The sequence below is a fragment of the Lutra lutra genome, chromosome X (assembly GCF_902655055.1).
Source record: "Lutra lutra chromosome X, mLutLut1.2, whole genome shotgun sequence".
Classification (NCBI taxonomy): domain Eukaryota; kingdom Metazoa; phylum Chordata; class Mammalia; order Carnivora; family Mustelidae; genus Lutra; species Lutra lutra.
Genome location: NC_062296.1, coordinates 56,646,730 through 56,659,943, shown reverse-complemented (window position 1 = coordinate 56,659,943; position 13,214 = coordinate 56,646,730).

Here is a 13,214-nt window from a genome sequence, read left to right as displayed (position 1 = left end):
CACTTGCCTGTTTTTCCTCTTTCCTTGTTGGCCACTCTTCTAGAACAGGGCCTGGCACCTAGTAAGTCCTCAATAAATGCCTACTGATTGAAATAAATGAGGAACAAATAAACGGATGTGGGAAAATAGAGACATGGTTAGAGAACTTAGCTGGGCATTCATTGGTGACAAGCTCAGGTCAGTTCCACAAATGTGGACTGACCACCTCTTCTCTCTTCTGAGGACACGGAGGAAGGATCTCACAGTCTAGTGGGAGAGACAGATACAGAGAAAGGATTTTAGTACAGTGTGGTTAGCTCATTAGCAGTGACGGGGGCTTCAGGACATATGCTCAGCCCAGTGTGGGGACTCTGGAAACCTTTTGGGAGGGCATAGTGCCTGAACGGAGTTAAAAAATGAGAAGGAATCCAGCAGATAGTAGAGGGGAAGAGAGGGCAGACCAGTCAGAAGGAATAGCATTGCAGAGGTTTGGAAGTGGAAAACAGGTACTGAAAACAAATTCAACACTCACTCATTTCATCTGTCTTTAAATGAGGATATTCTCACTTGGTCAGATATCAAAAGTGCAAACAAGTGTCCGTGGTCTTCCACTGATGGGATTATTTGCTCAATGTCCAAAAAGGCAACTTTCTGCCAACTGGATTGAAAAGTTAGATACAATGGACAAAGTACTCAAATTACTACAGACACGTAACTTGCCAAAACATTCTCAAAAAAAAAAAAAAAAGAGGAAAAGTTGAGCAGTCCTATAACCATTAAAGTAACAGAACCTATAACCGGAAGTCTTCCCATACGGAAACTCTGTGCCCAGATGGCTTCACTGGTGAAACACTCAAGGAACAAATAATTCTGATTTTACAAAAGCAATTCCAGAGTGCCATAAAAGGGAGCATCTAATTCATTTTATGGGGCTGATAGAACCTTGATCCTAAAACTTGATGAGTGAAAAAAGAATATTGTAGATCTCAAGAAAATATACAAATACCTTAAACTAACCAGCTGCCTATCTTGGTCTGCTTAGGCAGCCATAACAAAATAGTGTAGACTATGTGGCTTGAAAACAACAAACGTTTATTTCTCACAGCACCGGAGGCTGGGAAGTTGAAGATCAGAGCACCTGAAGATTTGGAGTCTGGTGGGGACCAACGTCCTGGTTCATAGATGGCTCTCTTCTTGGGGTGTCTTCACATAGTGAAGGGGCAATGTTACTCTTTGGGGTTTCTATTTTTTTCTTTTTAAAGATTTTATTTATTTATTTGAGAGAGAAAGAGCATGAGAGGGGAGAAGGTCAGAGGAAGAAGCAGACATCCCGCAGAGCTGGGAGCCCAATGCAGGACTCGATCCCAGGACTCCAGGATCATGACCTGAGCTGAAGGCAGTGGCTTAACCAAGCCACCTGAGCCACCCAGGTGCCCACTCTTTGGGGTTTCTTATAAAGGTACTCATCTCATTCATGAAGGCTCCACCCTCATGATCTAATCACCCCTAAAGGCCCCCACCTCCTAATACCATCACATTGGGGGTTACGTTTCAACATACAGTTTGTGAGGGGACATAATCATTCAGTCTCTAGCACTGCCTACATTCAATACATTTAAAAAGTGTAATATGACCAAGTTGGATTTATTCTAAAACTGCAACATTTTTATTTAACATTTAACATTTGAGCTCAGGCAACAAAAAGTTGCTTCATTAACATATCAAAGGAGAAACCACAATAATCTCAATAGCTGTAGAGAAAGCGTTGGATTAAATTTAACATCTATTCATGATTTTATTTTTTGAAAGATTTTATTTATTTGAGGGGGGTTGGGGGAGCAGAGGGAGAAGGAGTGCTGCGTGCAGAGCCCAATCTCACAACCCGGAGATCATGACCTGAGCCAAAATCAAGAGGTGGATGCTTAACTCACTGAGCCACCCAGGTGCCCCTCTATTCTTGACTCCAAAAACCTTAGCAAGGGACAGCTGGGTGGTTCAGTTGGTTGAGCATCTGATTCTTAATCTCGGTTCAGTTCTGATCTCATTGTAAGTGCAAGCCCCACATTGGGCTCCACACTGGGTATAGAGCCTACCTAAAACAGAAACAAAGACAGACAAGCAATAAAAACCTTAGGAAATCAGTTGAATACATTTTCTTAACATAAAAGATATCTATCTACAAGGATTTACAGTAAACTACATACTTCAAATGAAATTTTAAGAGCTCTGACATTTGAAATGTGTCAAGGATGCCTGCTATCACCACTTCTTTTTTTTTTTAAGATTTTATTTATTTATTTGATAGACAGGGATCACAAGTAGGCAGAGAAGCAGGCAGAGAGAGAGAAGGAAGCAGGGTCCCCACTGAGCAGAGAGCCTGACATGGGGCTCGATCCCAGACCCCAGGATCATGACCCGAGCCAAAGGCAGAGGCTTTAACCCACTGAGCCATCCAGGCGCCCCTGCTATCACCATTTCTACTCAGCATTGTACTGGAGGTCCTAGCAAGAACAGTAAGGCAAGGAAAGGCAAGGAAAAGAAATTTAAAATATTCAAAGATTGGAAATGAAGAACAGAATTGTCATTATTTATAAATGATACCATTGTGTATATGGAAAATCCAAAATAGTCCATGGACAAATTATTAGAATTATTAAGGATTTAAAAAGATTTTTGATACAAAAATTCATATTCAAAAATCAATTGTTTTTATTTATTTAGTTTTAAAGATTTTATTTATTTATTAGACAGAGAGAGAGAGATCACAAGTAGGCAGAGCAGCAGGCAGAGAGAGGAGGAAGCAGGCTCCTAGCTGAGCAGAGAGCCTGATGCAGGGCTTGATCCCAGGACCCTGAGACCATGACCTGAGCCGAAGGCAGAGGCTTAACCCACTGAGCCTCCCAGGCACCCTCAATTGCTTTTATATCCTAGCAACAGACAGAAAATTTTAATAAAGATACCATTTATGAACTACTTAGAAGTTAACAAAAGAGGGCAAGATCTTTCTTTTTTTTTCTTTTTTTTTTTTTTTAAAGATTTTATTTATTTATTTGACAGAGAGAGATCACAAGTAGAGAGAGAGGCAGGCGGAGAGAGAGGAGGGAGCAGGCTCCCCGCTGAGCAGAGAGCCCGATGCGGAACTCGATCCCAGGACCCCGAGATCATGACCTGAGCTGAAGGCAGCGGCTTAACCCACTGAGCCACCCAGGCACCCAAGATCTTTCTTTTTTTAAAAGATTTTATTTTGGGGGCACCTGGGTCGTGCCCCAGGATCCCATGGTCTTGGGGTCAAACCCCACATCAGGCTCCCTGCTCAGGAGGGGGGGTCTGCTTCTCCCTCACCTGCTCCCCCCGCTTATGCGCTCTCTCTCTCTCTCTCTCTCATCAGATAAACAAATTTTTAAAAAGATTTTATTTTTAAGTAACCTGCACACCCAACGTGGGATTTGAACTCATAACCCTGAGATCAAGAGTTACATATTCTACTGACTGAGCCAGCCAGGCACCCCAAAAAAGCAAGCTCTTTTAGTTAAAAAAGTATAAAACCTTATTGAAAGATATTTTATTTTATTTTATTTTTTAAAAGATTTTATTTATCCATTTGACAGATCACAAGCAGGCAGAGAGGCAGGCGGTGGTGGGTGGAAGCAGGCTCCCTGCCGAGCAGAGAGCCCCTCGCAGGGCTCGATCCCAGGACCCTGAGACCATGACCTGAACCGAAGGCAGAGGCTTAACCCGCTGAGCCACCCAGGCGCCCCTGAAAGATATTTTAAAAGACTAATTAAAGAGATATACATGTTACTGAATGAAAATCAATGTCATAAAGCTGTCAGTTCCCTCTGAACTGTTTTGTAGGTTCAGTGTAAAACCAGTCACGATTTCAATAGATTTGTGTGTCTGCATATCATAGGAAGTTAGTTCTTAAATTTATGTGTAAGTGCCAACTAGCCAGAATACCCATACTTAATTTAAGGTATAGCGATTAAGATGGTGTGATATTGCTGCAAAGGTAGACAAATACCTTTCATTGGAAAGACCAGTGGTCTCAGAAAAAGACCCACTTACATGTAGACTCAGAATAGGTAGCCAATGAGGTGTTGTGATACCAGTGGGAAATGGTTGGACTTCCAATAAATGGAACAATCCGTTATCCATATTGAAAAAAATGAAATTGGATCCTTACAACACAAAAATAACTCTAGACATTTTCAAAACCTAAATGTGAGAAGCAAAACCAAAGAGCTTTAAGAATTTAATATAGAAAAATACCTTTATATACTCATGGTAGAAAAGTTTTTCTTAAGATGCAAAATGCTAACCACAAATGACAATTATAAAACATTCAATTACATTAAAATTAAGAATGTCTATTGATCAAGAAACACCATGGGGGTGCCTGTGTGGCTCATTGGGGTAAAGCCGCTGCCTTCGGCTCAGGTCATCATCCCACGTCCTGGGATCCAGTCCACGTCGGGCTCGGCAGGGAGCCTGCTTCCCCCACCCCCGCCTGCCTCTCTGCCTGCTTGTGATCTCTGTCTCTCAAATAAATAAATAAAATCTTAAAAAAAAAGAAACACCATAGAGTGAAAACAACAATTGGGATGCAAATTGAGAGAAAATAATTTAAACATAATTAACTGATGAAAAGCTCAAACCTAGAATATATTAGAAATTACAAATAGAAAAACCAGCTGTGCCAAGAAATGTGTAAATATATAGTCACAGAATGGAATATTGTAGAATGAGAATGAAAGATCTACAACTATATGGAATAGCCTGGATGAACTGCACAGACATGATGTTGAGCAAAAGAAGCCAAACAGAAAAACAGGCAAAATGAATCCATTACCAGTGGTAAAATTATAAAGGAAAGTGAGAGAATGATTATCACCAAGTCCATGATAATGTTTACTTCTGGAAGAGGGGAGGAGGGATGTAATTGGGCAGAGACCCCAGGAGACTTCTGGAATGGCAATACTAACTAGTCTCTAGAGCTTGACCTGGGTGGTGGTTCATGGATGTGCAATTCATTAATATTCACTGAAATGTACATTTCTCAGGCAAAAAAAAAAAAAAAAAAAAGAGAGAGATCACAACTAAAACAAAATGCAGTGAGTCGTGGGAGTGATGTAACTCTTTGGGACTCCTCTACACCAGCTCTGAGCAACCCCAGTTTCCTTGTCTAGACCATGAAGTGTAGGTGAACTACTTCCTTCAGAACCTCCCTTGGGATTAAGGTCTTCCCTTCAGTCCTGGAGGTTACCGAGGTTCCCTCAGCCCTATCTGTGGAAGTCATGTTTTGGGGACTTGTTTATTCTGTGTCTCCTGACACCAGCCACTGAGCAGAGACACTCACCTCTTGGGGGATGGAGAGAATCTGTCCATTTTGTCCTCAGTTGTTGGAGTTCATCTCGCCTTTGACCTCATTCATACATGGTTTTGTCTTATTTTATTTATTTACTTATTTAGAGAGGGAGAGAGAGAATATTTGTTTGTTTGTTTAGAGACGGAGAGAGAGAGAGAATCCCAAGAAGTCCCCATACCCAGCACGGAGCCTGATGCGGTACTTGATCTCACAATCTTGAGATCATGACCTGAGCTGAAATCACGAGTTGGACGCTTAACCGACTGAGCCACCCAGGTGCCCCATCTATGGTTTTAGAGCCCAGAAGAGTTAATTTAAAAGCTAGGACCCCAGGGGCACCTGGGTGTCTCAGTGGGTTAAGCCTCTGCCTTCGGCTCAGGTCATGATCCCAGGGTCCTGAGATCAAGCCCCGCATCAGGCTCTCTGCTCGGCAGGGAGCCTGCTTCCCTTCCCCTCTCTCTGCCTCTCTCTCTGCCTGCCTCTCTGCCTACTTGTGATCTTGGTCTGTCAAATAAATAAATAAAATCTTAAAAAAAAAAAAAGCTAGGACCCCAAGTCCTAGTTGTGTAACCTTTGGGTAAGTCATCTGTCCCTTCCCAGCCTTGGTTTCCCATTCTTTTTTTTTTTTTAAGATTTTATTTATTTATTTGTCAGAAATCACAAGTAGGCAGAGAGGCAGGCAGAGAGAGAGGAGGAAGCAGGCTCCCCACTGAGCAGAAAGCCCGATGTGGGGCTCAAACCCAGGACCTGGGATCATGACCTGAGCCGAAGGCAGCGGCTTAACCCACTGAGCCACCCAGGTGCCCCTAGGTTTCCCATTCTTAAAAAGGGGCTAATGCCGGGCGCCTGGGTGGCTCAGTTGGTTGAGCGACTGCCTTCGGCTCAGGTCATGATCCTGGAGTCCCGGGATCGAGTCCCGCATCGGGCTCCCAGCTCCACGGGGAGTCTGCTTCTCCCTCTGACCTTCTCCTCACTCATGCTCTCTCTCACTGTCTCTCTCTTCTCTCAAATAAATAAATAAAAAATGTTTAAAAAAAAAAAAGGGGCTAATGCCAACTGAGCTTTGGAGAAAACATGTAATGGCATCACTCATGAACATATTTGATTAATCTAACAATTGAGGCAGTATAGCAGGGCAGGCGAGAGGAAGGGTTCTGGAGTGGTACAGTCCAGGACTAAATTGCCACTAGGTCACACCATAGGCAAGTTATTCAAGCGCTCTGTGCCTCCTTTTGCTTGTCTGTCATCAGGGGTAATAACTTTCCTTCTGCGTGGGGTTACAATAAAGGTTAAATGAGATAATACATCAATTACCTAGGGCAGTGCCTAGCACAGAACAAGTAATGTCAGCTGTTATCAGCCACCACCCCATGAACTCTTGCAATCACTGTCACCCATGACCTGTCCTTCCCACCCTCAAGTGTGTGTATTGTTATAGTGGTGGATACTGCGAAGGGCAGAGGCCTCCTTGTGCCCCTGACCCCGTCCCTGCCTGCCCCTTTGAGAGGCACTGGATCCCCACACACCCTCCCCAGGGGACCCACACCCTCCTCAGTCTCTCCCTGTTTTTCAGGTTAACCAAGGGGATGGGGCCACCACCTCATCGGTGGGGCACCATCTTGTAGGGGCCATAGGATGGGGTATTTCTGACAGAAATGTGGACCCAAGAGAGAGGAAGGAAGGAAGTGGGGAGCACTTGTGTTTCCCCACCTAGTAGTGTCCTATTAATGATGTAACAAATCTGCAGCAAACTTGGTGGCTGAACACAACACAAATATACTATCTTATAGTTGTGGAGGTCAGGAGTCTCGCAGGGTGTCCGTGGGGGCTGTGTTCCTTCTGGAGGCTCTAGAGGAGAATCCATTCCCTTGCCTTTTCCAGCTTCTAGAGGCTGACTATAGTCATAGTCACTATAGAGTCACTATATATGACTATAGTCACTATATGACTATAGTCATGACTATAGTCATATAGTCACTATAGTCATGGCCCCTTCCTCCATCTTCAAAGCCAGCAAAGGCCAGTTGAGTCTTTCTCCCATCAAACCACCCTGACTCTCTCTCCTGCCTCCTTCTTTCACTCCCAGTCAGATAATCCAGGATAATCCTCCCCATCTCAAAATGCTTAACTTAATCACATCGGCAAAGTCCCTTTTGCCAAGTTAGGTGTCCCTTTTGCCAAGTTAGGTGACAGATTCCAAGTCCTACTGCTTAGGGTGTGGCTATCTTTGAGGGCCGTATTCTGCCTAGCACTCCCTCCCTCCCTCCAGAGGCCTCTGTGGTCACTGCCAGTGTCCCCAACCTGAAGCAATGGAGGTGGACAGATGGGGCTTCCCCTTGAAGGGAGCAAGTTGCCCATCCTGTAGGGAGAAGGGCCTGTCACCAGATAATTAAGATTGAATGATTCTTGTAATAAGAACAATAACAACACTATCAGCATTTATCCCCCAGTTACTCTGTGCCAGACCCTGGGCTGATTACTTTACATGAATCATGCTTTTCTCACACAGAGACCATGATGTAAATTCTATTTTTATCATGAACTTACAGATGAGCAAACTGAGGCCCTAAGTGCCTTCTGTGTTCTTGTCAGCCCTGAGCACAGTCCTTTGTTGGGGCCTCCGTGATCTTCCTCTGTCTCCTCCGCCCTTTTACTTGGCCCAGTATCTTGATCTCACAGGGGCCCCTGCTATCTGTCCTCGGGTCTCAGCCCTCGGCCCAGCTGTCAACTGACCACAGACTACAAACCCTCCATTTCCCATTCCGGATGTCTAGGTTCCAGGGAAGTCCAGGTTTAAACCTGAGCTTCCTGCTAAGTCAAAGTGGCCTTTTCCTTTCATTCCCAGCAGCATGGCTGAAGCTGTGGTCCCAGGGTGAGGTGTTAGTGTCCACATGCCTCACCCCTCAGCTTTGGACCGTCCATATTCTAACCTTTACCAGCAGGGGGCGACTCATCTCCAAGACCAGGAAGGCCTCAGGGAAGACCAGGAGGGACTGAGACTTAAACACTCACACCTGAGAGGGTCGCAGGCCTCTGGGTACATGAGCCCCAGACCTGGGTGTTCCTCAGAGCCTCTCTCTCCGTGTGGACAGCTGGGGGCAGCCTAGGGCCAGCTCTGCCTCTTCTTCCTGGAGGACCCTGATCCTAGTCACTGCACATGGCTTTCCTCTTCCTCCTGCTCTTCTTCCTCCTACCAGAAGCTCGTTTCTGTGGTTAAAGGGAAGTTCTCATATTTGTAATCTTTTTCTCATTGAAACGTTTCATTTTAGTTTTTTCCCCACATGATGGACTGGTTCTGTTGCCTCACCCACAGGGCAGGTTGGGCTATAGCGTGGCCTGTCCTGACGGCCATAGCCCAGGATCCTGAAGGCTCTGGAGCATCCCCAACAAAGCCTGGGTTTAGGATAAGGCCTCTAGTTCCCCATTCAGATCCTGACCAGCTGCCAACTCTGCCTCCACCCAGTCCCTTCCCAGAGCCTGAATGCTGGGTCTACAGTCCCTAGCTGGGGCAAATGGCTGCACCCAGGCTGCTGGGCTGGGAGACACACAGGCCTCCTGACGCAGGGGATGCTTATGAATGAAGGGGGCTCTGAAATGAGAAAGCAGATTTGGCCCAAGAGGAGGAGGAGCAGGTCAAAGTTGCTGGGGATGACCTGACTTGGGTCTCCCCAGGCACAGTCAGGGGCTGTCTCTCTCGAATTGTTCAGGGCCGTCAGGCAGGTGGGAAGCTCTGCAATCAGAGCCATGGGCCAAGGTCCAGTTGAGGTCCTCTCTGACCACTTATGTCCTTCCTGTTTATCCTCTCCTCTGCCCACGGGGATACCAAGATAAGCTCAGGGAGCTCCCTGCCTGCTTGGTTCCTATGACCCATCTGCACTCTAATTAGAGTCATGTGTCATCTTCACAACAGATACCCATTAACACTAGTGTAACTTAAGCAAACAGTGGCTCACGTGGCCCGACATGGTTCTGATGATGTGTCATTATTTACTACAGCCAGACTTTATTCAATCACTCTTCCACTGAATGGATAGGTAGTATACGATTTAGGTTCTTGCCATCTCATACTAGCTGTGGTGAGCATTCCGGGACATGCAATAATGGTTGTGTAGTAACTCTATCTGTAGTAGCTAACTGCTGGAAACAACCCAATTATACCCTAATAGGAAACCCTGGGGGGTGCCTGGGTGGCTCAGTCGGTTAGGTGTCTGCCTTTGGCTCAGGTCATGATCCCAGGGTCCTGGGATCAAGTCCTGCATTGGGCTCCCTGCTCAGCAAAAAGCCTGCTTCTCCCTCTTCCACTCTCCCTGCTTGTGTTCCCTCTCTCACTATGTTTCTTTCTGTCAAATAAATAAATAAATAAGATCTTTAAAAAATAATAAATAAAATAAAATACATACCAAAAATATCAAAAATGTAAAAATTGGCTTTGGGAGTTCTGTGGGTTTTTTTTTTTCAAAGATTTTTATTTACTTAATTGACATAGAGAGACACAGCAAGACGGGGAACACAAGCAGGGAGAGTGGGAGAGGGACCCAGGATCCCGGGATCATGACCTGGGCCGAAGGCAAATGCTTAATGACTGAGCCACCCAGGCACCCCTAGGGGTTCTGTGAGTTTTAACACATGAATACATTCCTGTAACCACCGCCACATTCAGGATATATGGCTGTTCCATCCCTTTATAGAGCTCCCTTGTGCTGCCCCTTCATAGTCACACCTTCACACGAAAATATGGCCAATTGATACTTCACGAAGGTGTCTCTCCCCATGCGTACCACACTGTCTTGATTATTGTAGCTTTATAGTAAGTCAAAATCCAGGTAAGCCCTCCAATTTCGTTCTTCCTTTTCAAAATTACTTTGACAATTCTAGTTCCTTCGTTTTTCCACATACATTTTACTTATTTATTATTTATTTTTATTTAAGATTATTTATTTATGGGACGCCTGGGTGGCTCAGTTGGTTAAGCAGCTGCCTTCGGCTCAGGTCATGATCCCAGCGACCTGGGATCGAGTCCCACATTGGGCTCCTTGCTCATCAGGGAGCCTGCTTCTCCCTCTGCCTCTGCCTGCCATTCTGTCTGCCTGTGCTTGCTCTCTCTCCCTCTCTCTCTCTGACAAATAAATAAATAAAATCTTTTAAAAAAAAGATTATTTATTTATTTGACAGAGATCACAAGGAGGCAGAGAGGCAGGCGGGGGTGGGGGGGAAGCAGGCTCCCTGCTGAGCAGAGAGCCCAATGTGGGGCTTGATCCCAGGACTCTGGGATCATGACCTGAGCCGAAGGCAGACGCTTAACCCACTGAGCCAATCAGGCACCCCTCCTCATACATTTTAAAACTGAGTAGTCTGTCTCCACAAAAAAATTTCTGCTGGATTGGAATTGCATTAAATGTACAAGTCAATTTGGGGGAACAGTTGACATCTTAACTACACTGAATCTGTCAACCTGCATACACAGTATGTCTCTTCATTATTTAGGTCTTTCATTTCTTTCATCAGCTTCTTGTAATTTACAACATCCACAGGTCCTGTACGTTTTTGTTAGATGTTTTGGGGAGCTACTGTAAACTAGTATTGCGTGTATGTGTTTTCTAAGATTTCAGTTTTCAGGGTGCCTGGGTGGCTCTTTCAGTTGATCATCTGCCTTGGGCTCAGGTCATGATCCTGGGGTCCTGGGATTGAGCCCTGCATCAGGCTCCCTGTTCAGTGGGAAGTCTGCTTCTCCCTCACCCTGTTTGTGTGTGCGCTCTCGATCTCCCTCTCTCTCCCTCTAAATAAATACAATCTTAAAAAAAAGTTTTTCAGTTTTTACTGTTCATTGCTAGTATACAAGTACAGAAATACTTTTGATTTTTGTGTGTAGGATTTGTATTTGGCAATGTTGCCAAACTCATATATTAGCTCCAGTACTTTTAAAAACCAATTTATTTTAAAGATTTTATTCATTTATTTGAGAGTGAGTGAGCAAGGATAGAAGCAAAGGAGGAGAGAAAGAGAGAATCTCAAGTAGACTCCACACTGAGCACAGAGCCTGATGTGGGGCTCAATCTCACAACCCAGAGATCATGACCTTAGTCCAAAATCAAGAGTCAGAGGCTGAACTGACTGAGCCACCCCAGCTCCGGCAATTTTAATGTAAATTCCATGGGATTTTCTATGCAGATAATCATGTCATCTGAGAATGGGAGTCGTTTTATTTCTTCCTTCCCAATCTGTAAACCATTTACAACTTTTTCCTTGAATTTCTGAACTGGCTAGGATTTCCAAAATAATGTTAAATAACCAGGATAAGAGCGGACATTCTCCCTCTTTTCTGATCTTAGGGGAAAAACAGTGAGTATCATGAGCTGCCCTGGTAGACAATGATAGACAAAACTGCCTATATGTTATCACAATTCATTGCTGGAGGGATGAATGGCATGACTCCACTGGGAAAGGACTCTTAGAAGCTTGTGTGGCTTTCCTCTGGACTTCACCCCATGCACTTTTCCCCTTTGCTGAATTTGCTTAGTATCCTTAAGTCATAATAAATATTAGCCTTGGGTACCACTATATGCTGAATTCTGTGTATCCTCTTTGCAAAGAATTGAACCTGGGATGGTCTTGGCGACCCCAACACAAGTGTATACACATTATAGATTATTACATATTCTTGGTGAACTTTTATCAGTTTGTAATATCTCTCTTTACCCTGGTAATGCTCTTAGTTCTGTAGTTTATTCTGTCGTCTATTAATAGAGTCACTTGAGCTTTTTTTTTAAAGATTTTATTTGTTTATTTGACAGAGAGAGACAGTGAGAGAGGGAACACAAGCAGGGGGAGTGGGAGAGGGAGAAGCAGGCTTCCCACCAAGCAGGGAGCCTGGTGCAGGGCTTGATCCCAGGACCCTGGGATCATGACCTGAGCCGAAGGCAGACGCTTAACGACTGAGCCACCCAGGCACCACTCGAGCTTTTTCTTTTTAAATTAGTGTTTATCTGGCATATCTCTTTTCATCCTTTATTTTAACCTAGCTACATCATTATATTTGAAGTGAGTTTACTATACACAGCATATAGTTGGGTCACATTGCCTTTTTTATAAGAAAAAAAAATCCATCATTGAGGCACCTTGGTGGTTCAGTTGGTTAAACCTCTGCCTTCGGCTCAGGTCATGATTCCAGGGTTCTGGGATTGAGCCCCATGTCCAGCTCCCTACTTAGCGGGGAGCTTGCTTCTGTCCCTTCCCTGCTTGTGCTCTTGCTCTCTCTGTCTCTTCCAATAAATAAATAAATAAATTTTAAAAAGAAAAAAAATCCAGCCTTAAAATCTTTGACTTTGATCATTTACATTTATTTTATGTTTTAAAAGATTTATTTTATATAATGAGAGAGAGTGTGTGTGCACACGTAAATGCAAGGGGGTGGAGCATAGGGAGAGGGAGAGAGGGTTCTAAGCAGACTTCACTGAGTGCAGAGCCTCCCTTTGGGCTCAATCTCACCACCCCGAGATTTCAACTTGAGCCAAAACCAAGAGTTGGATGTCCAACCGACTGAGCCACCCAGGAACCCTGATCATTTACACTTAATGTTATTACTAGTATGTTTGGATTTATGCCATTGTGTACCATATGAATTTATACCATTGTGCACAAAGTGTACATTTTATCATTCGTTTTCTGTTTCTTCCCTGTTTCTGTCTCTCTGCTTTTTGCTTTCCTTTGGGTTATTTGTGGTTTTTTTTTTTAAGATTTTATTTATTCATTTGACAGAGAAAGAGACAACAAGAGAGGGAATACAAACAGGGGGAGTGGGAGAGGGAGAAGCAGGCTCCTGGCTGAGGAGAGAGCCCGATGCAGGGCTTGATCCCAGGACTCTGGGATCATG